At 47.9% G+C, this 16,829-nt stretch overlaps 1 protein-coding gene and 1 pseudogene across 4 annotated transcripts in view; one reads left to right on the top strand and one right to left on the bottom strand.

Moving 5' to 3' along the window:
• SECISBP2L (SECIS binding protein 2 like) overlaps positions 1-16,829 on the bottom strand; it is an 877,433-nt gene that overhangs the window by 793,475 nt on the left and 67,129 nt on the right. The gene's annotated exons all lie outside the window — the stretch shown is intronic.
• Positions 4,868-5,674, top strand: LOC147733707 (thiosulfate sulfurtransferase pseudogene; annotated as a pseudogene).

Here is a 16,829-nt window from a genome sequence, read left to right as displayed (position 1 = left end):
ACTTTTCACTAGGTCCTGACGAAAACCCTCTCACATTTTTTGTAGGGCTGGAACATGTAGACCGCACTCTAGACAACTAAGAGTATAATTCACTCCAGTAGTTGCGCTATCTGTTTTTAGCTGTATTCTGGGCTGCTAACATTAAACACATAAGGCAAGGATTCCCAGAGATACTTTCAAAGTTTTCACGACACCACTTCACACTAATTCACCACATCAGCTCCGCTGTAATCCGGCGGCGTAGCACAATCGGGGGGCATTCGGCCACCCGGTTGGGACCCCAATGATGAAGCATGACATCAACTAGGTTGGTGTGTGTGTGAGGGTTTTTTAAATAAAACCTAATGGTTCCCTGGCACTGTTCACTATAACAGTGAGGCACATTCCTTCTTGAGTGGGTTTGTCCACTTTGTTTCAGATGAACATGCCCAGGCCCCCAGGTCCCATCTGAGCGGCGACTCGTTTAGGAGAGCCTGGCCGCTTCCTGTCAGCGGACGCAAGACAACATGGGACAGAGCGGCAGGGACCTGAGGGATTTTTTCAATTTTTGTTAATTATACCTTCTTACCCCCTCGCGCCCCCCTCACCCCCCACCACCCCAGATCTGTGTTGGCCGCCACTGATAATAAAATGTCAAGTAAATCAATAACTAGCATTAATAAGCATAGGAGTACCATCTAATGTCAACATATCACCACAAAACTAACAGGTTACTTTTTAGAGGGCACAAATCAAATGACTTAACGTGGTTAGTTTAGAAATATTACACAACCAAAGTAAAATGCATTAAAAAAACTTTTAAAAATAAAGATGGATATTCAAGTTCAAGATAGCCATTGCAGGCCTGAATTATGACATATCATCTTCCTTACCGGTTTAGAAATGGCAGGTTCTAGAGAAAACACTAAGAAATTATTCAGACCACATGTCTATGACTTACTGCATAAACTACTAAATACCAATGAAATCCAGTGCCTATGTGGGGAGTGACTTGTCCACATCCATCTTGAATTAGGAAAAGTCTTGTAGCTTCTCCGACATTATTAAGAGCCAACAAGTAGCCTGAAGTATGATTTTTTGCCACCGGTTTAAAAGATGTGAAATTATGGACAGATCAAATATTGAGAGGAAGTGAATTCCAGGGTTTAAGCCCAAACACCCGAAAAGACATTCCTCCTGCTCGGTGCCTCCTAATACGAAGAACTTTCAGCAAGACTGAGTTGCTAGATCAAAAGTTCCTACAGGGGGAAGAACGGGATATCAAATATGTTAAATTCGGGAAAGGTTTTGTAATATGTCCTATATACCAGACAAGCTACTTACAGAGCAACGCTCTTGCTCACTGTCAACCATCCAAAGCTCGGAACCTAGTCAATAAAATATGATCAACTTTTTTCAGTCTTGCCATCATTTTGACAGCCATGTTTTGTAGTCGCTGATGTTTTTCTAGGGCACTGCTACTCAAGGTCTTACAGCAGTCAACGGGGTATAGGACACATGCCGCAATGACATGGCCAAAGTTTTCTTGAGGAAGGAAAGGGTGTCTTAAAAAAAAAAAATTTAAGACTTAACAATAGCAATCTCCGTTTTCCAAACCTTTAGGATCAGAGGAAGAGAGGTCATGTTTTGATCTAAAATCACCCCAAAGTTAGTTACTTTAGTAACTAGTAGGAACTGGTCAGAGAACACGGTTTCAGAGATTTTCATTGCTATTCAATATCAGTCCCTATAACTTCTCTCCGTTTAATCCAAAGTTGAATTCTTAGGAGGCACTCTTTCAGCTCATCAATAAAGTTTGTGGATCTCTGCTCAACTTTTAGCAAGTGTCATCAGCATATGCATAGCACTCAAAGGCAAAAGAACAAAGAGGACTACAATGGGCGTGGATGTTTATATTATATTGAAAAACATAACAGGAAAAAAATGTATGGTGCAGGTCTGACCCAAGAGGACCTCATAAGTAAGGGTAGATTTGTGTTAGTGAAAAGTTGGCAAAACCACCGACTGATCCATCTGCCGAAAAGGAGAACCATGAAAAAGCCTTTCTTCTGAATCCAATCGACTAAGTAGTAGGTTGTGGTTGACTGTACAGAAGACTACAGAAAGAATCTTATAAAAGCATCCCTCTGTAAACCTCTGAATAATTAGCACGTTCTAAATGTCTACACAAATCAAAACAGTCACCATGTCCTGCTTCCACACCCGGAAGATGCTGAAAAAGATATTAAAGTGTCTATCCAACAATACCAGGAAAACCGTCACCCAAGCCCTTATCACCAGCAGACTGGGCAGCGGGGAACCCCCTCTACATGCGAAAAACCAACCAACTCACAAAAAGACTTCAGACTGTTCATAATGGCGCAGCCTGACTGATCCTCAACCTCCTACACCTGCCTCACGTCACACCATACCATACCTGACGGAACTCCACTGGCTCCCATAACATAAGCCAGCGCAATTCAAGCCCTCACCCACACATACATGGCATCACTCTACACAAGCCCAGCCTACTCTAACAGCTGTGTGCAGTTCCACCAACCTGCCAGGCACCTCCACTCAGCCAGACTATCACTAGCATACTTTCTACCCATACACAAAAGCAGATCAGGAGGTTGTGCATTCTTGTTCACTATTCCTAAAGTGTGAAACGACCTCCCAGTTCACAAAAGAGCCGCCTCCCTTCTTGAATTCTGCAAGAAGCTTAAGACCAGACTATTCAAGTCCCCCAAGACCAGCTGCACAAACCAGGCAAAGTGGCTTGATACCCTCACATGCGATCGTGTGCTATAAAAATACACATAATACAACACACAAAAACATAGTAATAAAGTAGGAGGCATTCAAAGTGTTCACTGCATAAGAACAGTGACCTGGGTCAGAAAAACCTTAGAAATAAACGGTAAAAAATTAGAAAAATCACTTTGAGGGCAAGGTAATACGAGAACCCCACAAACTTAAGTAACTCAAAGAACAAACAAAAATATATGCAAGTAAGGCTCTGATGTCTTGATTACAGGAAATATTTAGAATGCTCAGTCTGAAGAGGATAAAACAGGATAACATCCCTTAGTCAGGTTTGCCAAGCCGGAAATAAGACGCATCCATAACAGAATTAAAGGAGCAGCAATGAGGCGCCTTTTACCCACGAAAATAAATCAATTATCTTTTTATGTAATATTAGGCAAAGCTTCAAAAAAGATACAAACATAGCAACCCTGACACCATGGACCGAAATTTAGAAACCACAGCGCTACAACACACGAATGATTGCCAGCTGAAGAACCTACATCTTCAAGTGAGAGGCTGAAATTACAAAAGTCATGAGTGACATTGTGCCAGGTAAATTCTCAGAACAAATAGATTTCCAATTGTCTATATTGTAATTAGCAAAAAATTAGTGTAAGAAACTGGATCATTTGGAGTGCATGTATACCCACCTCAAGTAACAATCACAAGCCTTGTTAGGCTGAATTGTCAAAACCACCAAATTAACCTGAGCTCAACACCCTGGTAGCTATGGCACAGAGCAGACAGGATTGACTAAGGGGTTTCTTCTGGAAGACTGCTGGTTATTCTTCTGTTGGGAACCTACCTACCACCAGCCTGTGAGGACTGAAACGCTGCCCATGCTGCCCATGCTGCTCCCGCTGTCAGGAACCTCCAGCTGAACTAGACGCGGGTTGCTAAGGACTAAAAACCCCAGCATCCTCGGCCGGTGCCCACCACTGGCGTCACACCTAAGCGACAGGATGCGCTTAAAAACACTTTGGGATGGGCCACCCCTCCAACATCATCATCAGAACCCCAAGGCAACACCGAAAGACAGGAAGAAGTCTTATGGACTGGGCGAAAGTGATAAAATGCTGTATTGCATCATACCAATAAACGCCAGGAGGCGCTTGAAGGGCCCCTTTTTAGGTCTCGCCTAGACGAAGCAAAAGCGAAGCTTTTGCGTCTAGGGCGAGACAACTTATGCAATCACTTTTGGGGGAATGTGGACAGCAGACTGTCACGAGCTTCTCCTGCCGGAGATTGTAGCTCGGGAGCGCGCACGTCGCCGTGCCTCATATTCCCATGCACAGAAAGGCTCCCGCCCGCATGCGCACATACAAACACTGCATACACACGCACCCCCCCTTAAACAGACACACGCGCAGACAGACGCACGCACGCACGGACACACTACAACAGACACACACGCGTACACCCCACCCCCACTCACCCTTCCTCTCCCTCAACACACTCACCTGTTCTGGCGGTGCTCTGTGGCGGTTCTGCCTCTCGGGCAGCGGTAGCGCTTTGCGGGGCTCTCTCACCACATGAGAGCCCCGCCTTCCCCATGCGCCCGGCCGCTCTTCACCCGGTCCCCCATCTCGGGACCGGGACTCGATCAGGAGCCCTCGGAGCTCCTCGGACAGTGGCTTCCCTCTCGCGCCGCGATAGGGGCGGGACTTCCGGTTGGGGCCGCGCTGCGATTGGCCGGATACCCAACCGCTTCCGGGTCGTCGCAGGCAGCGCGGCGGCCCGGCGGGAACTTGAAGAAACTCCTGGGCTGCGGTGGTGAATTAAAGACACACGAGGGGTGAGCTCCTCCCCTTTTGCGATTGCTTTTTTTAAGGTAAAGTTGGCGCGTGCACAGTATAAATCACACAAATAAATAAATACAAACAAGTTCTCGCCTTTCCAGGAGGTGGAACAGCCCGTCTGGCCTCTGCGTTGGTAGCAGGGGTGATTAAATATTAAGGGTAACCCTGCTCCGGCGCCAGCGAGCCCTGACCCACATAAGAGCCGGAGGAGCCGATCTCACTTCGGAGGGTCCGAGGAGCCGGAAATGGACCTTCAGCAGGTGAGTGCGGCAGATGTTCACACGGGACTTTAGTTTAGCGTTGACCGTACCTCAGACCACAGGTGAGCCCTCTCACGGCATAGAAGCTCGTCATACATGTACCTCGCTCAGAATTCTTAGGTCCTCACACACACCTCTCACTGACCCCCACGCACAGGTCTTAGCATGGCCAGCCAGCTCTTCTCCAAGGCTCTGGTGTCGTCCAAGTGGCTGGCAGAGGCGGTCGCGGCCCGGCGGGTGGGGCCCGGCCTGCGGGTGCTGGACTCCTCCTGGTACCCGCCGGGGGAGCGCGACGCCCACCAGGAGTACCTAGAGCACCACATCCTGGGCGCCTCGTTCTTCGACATCGAGGTGTGCAAGGACCAGGCCTCGCCCTACGAGGTGATGCTGCCCGGCGAGCAGCTGTTCGGCGACTACGTGGGCAGCCTGGGCGTGGGCAACAGCATGCACGTGGTGGTCTACGACGGCGACCATTTGGGCTCCTTCTACGCCCCGCGGGCCTGGTGGATGTTCCGGGCCTTCGGGCACCGGCAGGTGTCGGTGCTCAACGGCGGCTTCCGGAACTGGGTGCGGGAGGGCCGCCCCGTGACTGCGGAGGCCAACAGGCCCGAGCCCGCCCAGTTCAAGGCCACGCTGGACGGACGGCTGGTGAAGAGCTTTGAGGAGATGCTGGAGAACCTGCGGACCAAAAGCTTCCAGGTGGTGGACTCCAGGTCCGAGGGCCGGTACCGTGGCACCGAGCCGGAGCCCGGGCAAGGTGAGAGTAGGACCAGTGGTCCGTCAGCAGGAAGCACTGCCAGGAAAGGGGGCAGTGACTTACTCTCCTAGATTGCATACAAACATCTTCACTGTGATGATTGTCCATCCACACACGCCCAGGGCTGTACAATTAGCCATCCGTGTATAGTCCCCTTCTGACGTGCGGGTATACACGCACTAGCAGGCCGTGGCATGCATTGACATCCACATACACAGACTATTAAACACTCATATATATTCACTTCACTCGGGGGCACCACCACATCACTTGGGGGCACCACCACATCACTTGGGGGCGCCGCCACATCACTCGGGGACACCGCCACATCACTCGGGGACACCGCCACATCACTCGGGGACACCGCCACATCACTCGGGGACACCGCCACATCACTCGGGGACACCGCCACATCACTCAGGGGCACCTTCACATCACTCAGGGACACCGCCAACACATCACTCTGGGACACCGCCAACACATCACTCTGGGACACCGCCAACACATCACTCTGGGACACCGCCAACACATCACTCTGGGACACCGCCAACACATCACTCTGGGACACCGCCAACACATCACTCTGGGACACCGCCAACACATCACTCTGGGGCACCGCCGACACATCACTCTGGGGCACCGCCGACACATCACTCTGGGGCACCGCCGACACATCACTCTGGGGCACCGCCGACACATCACTCTGGGACACCGCCGACACATCACTCTGGGACACCTCCGACACATCACTCTGGGACACCTCCGACACATCACTCTGGGACACCTCCGACACATCACTCTGGGACACCTCCGACACATCACTCTGGGACACCTCCGACACATCACTCTGGGACACCTCCGACACATCACTCTGGGACACCTCCGACACATCACTCTGGGACACCTCCGACACATCACTCTGGGACACCTCCGACACATCACTCTGGGACACCTCCGACACATCACTCTGGGACACCTCCGACACATCACTCTGGGACACCTCCGACACATCACTCTGGGACACCTCCAACACATCACTCTGGGACACCTCCAACACATCACTCTGGGACACCACCAACACATCACTCGGGGGCACCACCTCATCACTCTGGGACACCACCACATCACTCTGGGACACCACTCAGGTGCACCACCACTTCACTTGGGGGCACCACCACTGCACTTGGGGGCACCACCACTGCACTTGGGGGCACCACCACTGCACTCGGGGACACCACCACTGCACTCGGGGACACCACCACTGCACTCGGGGACACCACCACTGCACTCTGGGACACCACCACTGCACTCGGGGACACCACCACATCATTAGCCAGGCATACACCACTAGCTGTCAGTGCAAGCTTTCACCAAGCACACACAATACCAGCCATCAGTGCACACTTCCACCAGGCACACACACCACCAACCGTCAGTGCACACTTCCACCACGCACACACACCACCAGCCATCAGTGCACCATTTCTACAGGCACACACACCACCAGCCATCAGTGCACACATCAATTGTTAACGCATCCACAATTAACTATTGTAGAAATCGCAGTATGGCACACTTTACTTTCCGCGCAACCACTGCATCACTCATCGCAACCACAGCATCACTCAGCGCAACCACTGCATCACTCAGCGCAACCACTGCATCACTCAGCGCAACCACTGCATCACTCAGCGCAACCACTGCATCACTCAGCACCACCACAGCATCACTGGTTCAAATATGTTCTCTCAATGTTTCAAGCTTTATTACAAATGTCACAAAAAGATGTTAATATTTCACTTCTGTTCTTGGATTTTCGTCACAATAAAATACACTGAACATAATGTTCACAAAAGTTATTTACAAAAGTTTAAGCTATTGCCATTATAAATTAGAATCACTTTTAAGTATTAATTATTAAAAAGAAATAAAAGCCATTTTTATTTGTAATATCAACACATGTAAGTCACGTAAATACAAAACATGTTGCATTACCAATGCTATAGGTGTCACATTTGTGAAAGTTATAACTATTGGCATTGTAAATGACAAAGCTATTAATTACGTTATTTAAAAAAAAAACACATAAATAAAAAATTTGTCATTTACCATACCAATAGCTCCAACTTTCCTAAGGCGAGACCTATTGCATTGCAAATGCTTGTTACACTAAGGGTCCAGGAAACACAGAGGCTACTGGGGTGGAACATAAAAAGTTACTAAGGTACTGGCCTCTCATTTGTTATTTCGTCCAATATAAGTCTAATATAAGTTCACCAATTTGCGGTATGAGTAAGCGTAAGGCAACGGGCTCTCTGGTGGGGGGGTGTTAAGGGGACTCAACGCCTTCCTCACGAGAGCAGAGTCATTACTAGTCCACGAAATACAGCTTGCTGAGAAGAGACTCTCTCCGGACTCTATCGTGGCGCAAAAGTGATCGTCAATGCGTAGTATAGCCACGACTAAATAACCCAATGCTGGGGCTCCCTTAGGCCAAGTTAAGCCAAAAAGGTGGAAACAATGCAAATGGCTTAACCTCCGCCGCTCCCTCGCCACAGGCGGCGGGCCTGTTAACCCAAATCATTGAGCTGTTATCTGATGAAATAAGCCCGCCACAGATTAACGTAAAGAGAGCGAGAGGAGCTCTGAATCAAATTCTGTGTTATTGCACGGGGTAGGGTTGTGCGAGGGAGAGATTGTACTGACTGTAGAACCAACTGGCGTTAAAAACTACCCCAAGGGGCGGTGGGGAGATGGTCACCTGATCTAAAAGGGCCTTAAAAGCCAAAAGCACTACAAATAGTGCGGCCAACCCACTGGCTGACTCTATAGCCCCAGCAAAGCGAACCAGGAGGGGGGGGGGGGGGGGGGGGGGGGTGGCCGAAATCCCATAATCAAAGCAGAGGGTTGCGCCCAAAGCTACCAGGTCTAAAGACATAGAAGGTCCCGCAGACCAGTGTCCAAATTGTGGAGGGGCTGAGATGAACCGGGGGGAGTGGGCGGATAACTAATTGTGGTCCAGGTTGGAAACAATGTTAACTACCCATATAGGGCCCGTACTTGAGAAAATCAATTTGATAGAAGGAAAACTATCCTTGCTTCTTGCACAAAATAGCATTCTGTCCACTGTGGCCACGGTGCACCCAGTTAACAGATCGGGGCACCAGAGGGCCCTAACTCATCAGGTATTGACTGCCCTAGAGAGAAAAGAGGGTGGGAACTAGGAGTATGAACAGCTTGATGGCATAAAGGATAGTGTAAATAAAGGGTTAACTGCGGGGTCTATTGATGGAAATGTACCAAGATTAAAGATCACCCCGGGAGATAATAGGAGCATGAGGGTGGGAACCTCCGGTCATAACCCTAACCTAGCACCCGCAAATATAGAGGGTAGAATACCTACACCCCATGATACTGAGCCCACATTAGCCGACTTCGCCCGGGGTACTCCGGGCTTGCCGGTTTTAGATCTACCCCCGGCATCATGCCCATATACAGTGGTTTTGACAGGCCGTCCCAACCTGTAGCAGAGACAAAGAAGAAAACCCGAGAATGCCGATTAACGAAGCGGCCCACTGGATGAATAGAAATGTAGGTTTTAATATCTCAAACCATAGGCATATATTAATAGCTAGAAGGGTGTCCTGGATTGGAAGCAGCAGGAAGTGCTTTCCAGGAGATAGTGTGATTCTAAACCCAAGGTATCCGGGGTTGGCATGTGATCTCCTCACCCAGTGCAAGGGGCCCTACTATGAGGAGGGTGGCTCAAGTATTAAAATGCTCTCCCTGGGATTTTTTTTCAGGGATAGGACTTGTGAAAATAACCGTGATGAACACAGGGGACATTTAGTAGGACCTAATTGGGGGGGTTTGACTGTCCCGTTAACTAATCGGTATGCCCCTCTCAATAATGTATCAGCCCTAAATGAAAGATTGACTGGCCAGTGGGACGTCAATTAGGAATGGTCATAGTTTGGAGAGCTTGTTCTTTAACGCAGACATGGGAGGGATAGTTATGACAAAGGTTAACGAGATCATTACAACCTCATTACCTGGAGAGCCTTGTGGCCCCGGATCTTATGGGAATAATCAACGCATTCACAGTCCTAATACCTGCTCTATGTCAGATAGCTCTGACGTTCTCAGACAGGATAACTGAGAATTTCCTGGAATATACCAGGACTTTCAGCTAAATTTCAAAATAATGACTGGCTAGCTTTTATAAAGAAATTCCAGGTTATTTGCCTTCAGGAAATGTGGGAGGTGGATAGTAGTGAGTTTCCTTTAGAAGGTTACAAAATGTATTTTGTACCAGCACGTAAGGCAGCTTCTAGGAGAGCAAGGGGAGAACTGATTACATATGTGGACTTGAGGTTACAGGGGAGATGGAATGATTTGGGCTGGAATTCAGATTTTATGCAGGGGGATTAGATTTTATAACAAGGGTCACAAGCTAATTTTTATCAATTTTTATAATGCCATTTTAGTGGGACAGACTACAATAGGATTGGACGAGTTGGAGTATAGGATGGTAGGTATACAAGATCAAGGGGCGCTGATGCCTCAACCCTCAACAGGAGATAGTGTGATTCTAAACCCAAGGTATCCGGGGTTATTTTCACAAGTCCTATCCCTGAAAAAAAATCCCAGGGAGAGCATTTTAATACTTGAGCCACCCTCCTCATAGTAGGGCCCCTTGCACTGGGTGAGGAGATCACATGCCAACCCCGGATACCTTGGGTTTAGAATCACCCCACCCCTTCCCCCTACTCAACAGACTTCATCCACGTTCCTCTCATCCCCGTTCCTCTCACCCCTGATACCACAACTCACACCCACAACCCGCCTAACATAGATCAACATCAGACCGTCACACACAAAGGCAAACCCCACTATTTATCCCCCCCCATTCTCAGCCCCCACTTCCTCCCATTAACTAATCACACAGAACACACCACCTCCATCAACTCAACTCCACCCTCTCAAAAAAGAACAATCTACAATCCCGCTACCCTCCCCAGTCTCACCCCCCACTACCCAACCTCCACCCCCTCCACCACTAATAAACGCCCATCCTCCACCTTGCACTCTACGCCTACCACCAATACTCTCATCCACGCCACCAACCTCTCCCCTATGTCATCCACGCCCGACCCTCCCATCCCCACCTCCAACACATTCCCCACAATAGACCACATTACGGCCTCCCTCCTCCAGCTCAAAGAAGACATGTACATCATCAAACAACAACTACTCTGTCTATCTCACTCCAATCACCCCTCACCCAACACCCTCCACCAGATCAAACAAGACATTCACAGCATCAAACAAATACTCAGCACACACCCCAGACACCAATCACGCGCCTCCACCATCACCTCCCCTCCCAAATGGGCCTCCAAACGGGTGGCGAACTCTCGCACTCGACTCCCACCGCATTGGACCTCAATCCCTGTTCACAATCGCGAAAATCGCCCCCATCGATCCTGCAACCCTCTCTCAGACCTAGACACAACCACACTCCTCCGCTCCTATGACTCAGGTCCCCATAGCATCACACCCGACACTCTCACTGCCATTCCCACGATTCACTCCAATCCCCTTAGACCCCCCACACTGAACAACAGAATCGCTATCCATAGTAACCTGAGTAATGTCCCCCTCGCTCTAGAACACCCTTCTGCCATCGACACACCCCGTCTCAAATGTACTCTGCTCAACTGCAGATCAGCCGCTAGACACTCCGCCGCCATTGCCGATCTCATCCTAAAATTGGATCTTGACTTAATCATCATTACTGAAACATGGCTAACAGAAGCTTCTACACCTATAATGGACATTCTGGTTCCCCCCAACTACCACATCACTAGGCTTGATAGGTCTGGCAATAAAAAAGGTGGCGGAATCGCATGTATATACAGGAGCAACCTCTCTGTTCTGAAAGTAACTTCCCCTTCCATACCCTCCCCAACGTCTTGTGAATACATCTGCCTCGATATTGTCAGTGAGGGCAAACAGATCTGCACTCTGCACGGCGTTTACCACCCACCCGGTGACAACCTTACCTTCTCCCAACAAATCATGGACATGATCTCAACCAACTCCGGGCGACAACTCTCACAAATATACCTTGGTGACTTCAACCTCCGCTGGAACGATCACAATGATGCGGTGGTAAAAGGTCTGAAGAATTTCCTTAACGCCCTTGACCTCACCCAAATTTGCAACAGTCCAACACACGATAAAGGCTCTATCCTTGACCTTATCATCTCCAAAGAGGACTCTATCCAACTCGAATCTATCCAACCCTGTGACTGGTCAGATCATCATATTGTCACATTCTTCATCAATGAAAAAGTTAAATTTAACCCTGCTCAATCCGCCAGGCCCAAAGTCTGGAAAAGAGACATGAAAAAGCTAAACTCAAACTCGCTGCCCCCCAAAAGCTGCAACGTACTACTTCCTCCTGCTGGCGTTAAGGACGTCCAATCCTTGACTGATCACTATCTCAACACTATGACCTCAATAATTAACGAAGTCGCACCCTTGCAGCTAAAAAAAGCCACCGCAAAAATCTCCAACCCCTGGTACGACGGAAGTCTCAATGACGATAGACGCGCAATGCGAATGGCAGAGCGCACCTGGAGATCAGCTCCCTCTGCACTGAACCTAAAAAACCTGAAGAAAAAGAGAAATGCCTACTTCAGGAAAATAAAACGATCAAAATCAGACTTCTTCAGTCGTCAGCTAGACCAAGCCAAAAATCGTCCGAGAAAGCTGTTTGAGCTTATCCGAACACAATCCAAAGAACAACCCCAACCTCTCAACACCATGCGCGAAGCTCCCTCCTGCGAAGACTTCGCATCTTTCTTTTACCAAAAAACTGACAACATAAAGAATGATCTCCTCATGGACGCAAGCCTCTTCCCCAAACCCCACCGCATAGCACCCACTAAACCAAAAAACAATGCCTCCTGGTCAACCTTTGTCACCTACACAGAAGAAGAAATTGGCAAACTGCTCAGCACTCTGAAACCATCCAATCACCTCACGGACCCCCTTCCTGCTAACGCTGTCAAAGTCCTTACCCCGTCGCTCCTTCCACTCTGGACCAAAATCATTAACAGCTCACTTCAACAAGGGATCATTCCCGACTCCCTCAAAGTCGGACAAGTCACACCTTTGCTAAAGAAACCTACAGCCGACCCCTCTGACCTAAACAACTACCGTCCCATTACCAACATTCCGACTCTTGCCAAACTGCTGGAAAAATGCGCACAAATACAATTGACTAAACACATTACTCAGTTTGATCTCCTCAACTCTCATCAATCAGGCTTCCGAGCAAACCACAGTACTGAAACTGCTATGACTCACATAATCGACGACGCCCTCCAAATCCTAGATCATAACGACACCTGCCTCCTCATCCTCCTTGATCTCTCCTCCGCATTTGACACCGTCAAACATGAGAACTTACTCGAACTATTAAACACAAGAATGGGCCTATCTGGAACTGTGCTCAAATGGTTTACGTCCTTTCTGCATAACAGGTCGCAGAAATTCAAGAGCAACAACTTGATGTCCGCGCCAAGACCTGTATCGCTAGGCGTACCACAAGGATCCTCCCTATCCCCAACTTTGTTCAACTTAGTTATGGAACCTCTAACCAATTTGCTGCAAGAATCCAATGTACACTTCCACATGTATGCTGATGACACCCAACTTTATCTCAAACTACAATCACCCAAAGACATCACGCTCTTGAACTCAACGATCAGAAGCACTCAATCTTGGCTGGCCGCTAATCATCTCAAACTCAATGCCCTTAAAACAGAGTTCCTTCTGATCTCACCACCCGCGAAGATCACTACCGCACAAATGTGGCTTAAAGACCTCACAGCACTTAATGTTCAACCCACCATTGTGGACTCAGCAAAATCTTTGGGCATAACACTTGACACCAATCTCAGCATGCAGGAACACATCAACAAAGCAACTAAGGGAGCGAACTACCAAATCAACACCCTTAGGAAACTTAAACCTTTCCTTCCAGCCAAAGACTTCCAAACTGCGGTACAATCACTAGTCATACCTCGAATAGAATACGGCAGCACCGCACTCTGCGGTCTCCCCCTAGCTACTACGGCACCCTTAAGAGCCTCTTTAAACGCCGCAGCAAGACTTATCACTGGATCAAAAAAACACTCACACATTTCCCCTGACTTCAAATCCCTGAACTGGCTGCCGTTTGAAGCCAGAATACACCTGAAAATCGCTTGTTTGACGCACAAGGCTATCCACCTGAGCTCACCTAGATACCTTGCACAGAAGCTTACGATTTCTGGAGGCACCAGAAACACTAGAGGTACAAACAATCTTTTGCTAAAGCCTAAAAGATTCCGCAAGGAAAAAACCTATAAACGTTCCTTCTCGGGAATGGCTCCCAGGATTTGGAATTCGCTTCCCCCTGAAACCAGGCTGATCACATCCTCCATACTTTTCAAGAAAGAAGTAAAAGCGATCCTCATGGCTAAATACACTTGATCCACTACTGGAGATAAAACTACAAAGACTCGTTACTCATCTGTACTATTTGTTCGAACCCTTTGTATTTTATTTTGACTCTGAATTTGATTGACTTCACTGTTTTATGATATAACTTCAATGTACTTCTAACATGATTGATGTATCTGCGTATACATGCTCCCCTTCTCTGTAAAGCGCTCTGATATCTGCGAAGATCTTGTTCGCGCTATATAAAACTTTCAAAATAAATAAATAAATAAATTGGTGTTACTTGGCGATTTTAATTGCCATCTGTGCCCATATTTGAAAGTAAATAGGGGGATTGGTCATCCTGCTCCCTGGAAGAGGGCCCGCACTTGGAGCATACAAGGGAGGAAAGGGTGTTAAGTAAGGTGTTAGGCACACACGCCCTTACACACTCTATGGAACTGATTAAAGTAGGGGAGGACAGAATGGTTTATCCAACTTTTAAAGGTAGAGGAAGTGACTCCTACATTAACTTTATGTTTGTTTGCAACACGCTAAAGTGCTGGATCTTAAGCTTTAAAATCATGCAAGCATTTTTAGTGACCACAACCCTTTGGTTATGTCGCTTAGGGACCCAAACCTGAATAAGCACTCTTTAAGAATGGGGGAGAATGGCACGGTAAGTGCCACTGATCAAGGAAGGAGGCTCAGATGGTCCCAGATTAATGGTGAAGCCTTTCATAGAGCTTTAATGTCAGACAAAGAACAGCAGGTTTGGAAGTGCTTAAACTTAACAGTGAATGGGGCAGAGTTGGTCAAAGCCTTTGAGGGCGTTGCCCGACATATTGATGGCCTACTCAGGAGTAAAACACACAAAAATGGAATGGATGATCAAAGGTGATTTGATCATCAATGCTCCATTGCCCTGAGGGAGCTGAAATCAGCTCTAAAAGCTGTCTCAAAAGACAAGACAAGGGTGACCATATGTTGGGCCCTCTATAAACAGGAAGTAAATCGACGCAAAACTACCTTGCAACAGCAGGCGTGGGAGAACTTGAGGGAAGCGGTTGAGTCGCAGGACTCGACTGCTTTTTGGAAAGTCATAAATGACACTTGCTTCCAAGACGCAAATAAACCAAAGGTAGCAAACCATATACTACCAGAGTCATGGTATGAGCACTTCTACGGCCTCTACAATCACAGCAGGACCAATAACCCGCCAGAAGTAGAGGAGGGGGGCGAGATTATCGGCCAGATAATATTCTCCCTGGGTGAGATAAAGATGGGCATTGAGGGTCTGACATGGAATAAGGCCCCGGTTCCCGATGGGATTCCCCCAGACCTTTTCTTGAGCCAGGTAGAACTTTGGGCGCCCAAATTGACCAGAATTATTAATGTAGCAGTGGAATCAGGTTTGCCAGCATCCTGGTCCACAGCTACAATTGTTCCCATTTTTAAAAGGGGAAATAAGGACAGCCCATTATGTTACCGGCCTATTTCCCTTATTGATGTGACAGTGAAAGTATTAGGTAGGGTTATCCTTAACCGGTTAATAGACTGGGCGGATGAACACCATATAATCACTGACACTCAGTATGGATTTAGGCCAGGACGGTCAACCACCGATCAATGACTTAATTTATATCTATTGGTAGCCAAGTACACTATTGCCAGCCAAGAACCTGTGTACCTGGCTTTTATGGACTTGATGGCAGCATTTGACCGCGTGAATTGTAGGAAATTGTGGGAAGTCATGGGGGCTCTTGGTGTGGATCCGGGATTGGTAAATATTTTAAGAACATTGCACGGAATACTTTTGCTCAAGTTAGATACAATCAGGAGGGGAGCACCACCAATCCTTTTCCATGCTCAATGGGTGAGACAGAGCTGCATCCTGGCCCCTTTCTTATTCACTTTGTATGTAAATGGCCTGTATCAGGCGCTCGGTGCTCTAAGGGTGGACTCTCCAAGGATAGGATCAAGAGGGATCCCCGTTCTGCTTTAGGCGGACGACGCAGTGCTTCTTGCGCATACTTCGAAAGGGCTTCAGGGTCTGATAGACTGTTTTGTCCGCTTTATGGAGAGTTTAGATCTGTCCCCCAATCTTTCAAAATCATATTATGGAAGTGGGGAAAACACTGAAAAGGAAATAGGACTATAGGATTGGCTCCCACCGTTTGGAAAAGGTTCACTCGTTTTCATATCTGGGGATACTATTTGACACTCGCCTCAGTTTCAAAGCCCTGTTAGAAGAGAAATGCCGCATATTAGCTAGCTGCCCCGGGGCAATTATGAATTTTGCGCAAAGGCTGGGTCGTTGGTCTTGAGATTGTATAGCTTGAGATTGTATAGCTCTATGTGCTGCGCCAAAACTCTTTACGGAAGTCAGGTCTGGGTTTCATAGATTCACAACATCTTCAAATCAAAAAGAACAAATATCTTCGGTGGTTGCTAAAATTGCCTCAGAGTACAGTACACTATCCCATATTATTCATGAAGAATTGGGTGTTCGCTATGTCAGAGACAGGTTGGAACTCAAACCCCTAACATGTTGGATAAAAATGTGGACAAACGCTGAGGCCTTATTGAGCAAGCAGATCATAATAGATTGTATTGCCCGTGACCGGGCCGGAACATTCCATGGCTCAAGTATGTGAGGGCGACCCTAACAGGCATGGGATGTGCAGATTTTCTAATTATCCTACAAAATTGTTTCCCCGGGACAAGGCG

The sequence above is a fragment of the Lissotriton vulgaris genome, chromosome 2_1 (assembly GCF_964263255.1).
Source record: "Lissotriton vulgaris chromosome 2_1, aLisVul1.2, whole genome shotgun sequence".
In the NCBI taxonomy this organism is placed as follows: domain Eukaryota; kingdom Metazoa; phylum Chordata; class Amphibia; order Caudata; family Salamandridae; genus Lissotriton; species Lissotriton vulgaris.
This window is presented reverse-complemented; position numbering and strand designations above follow the sequence as displayed.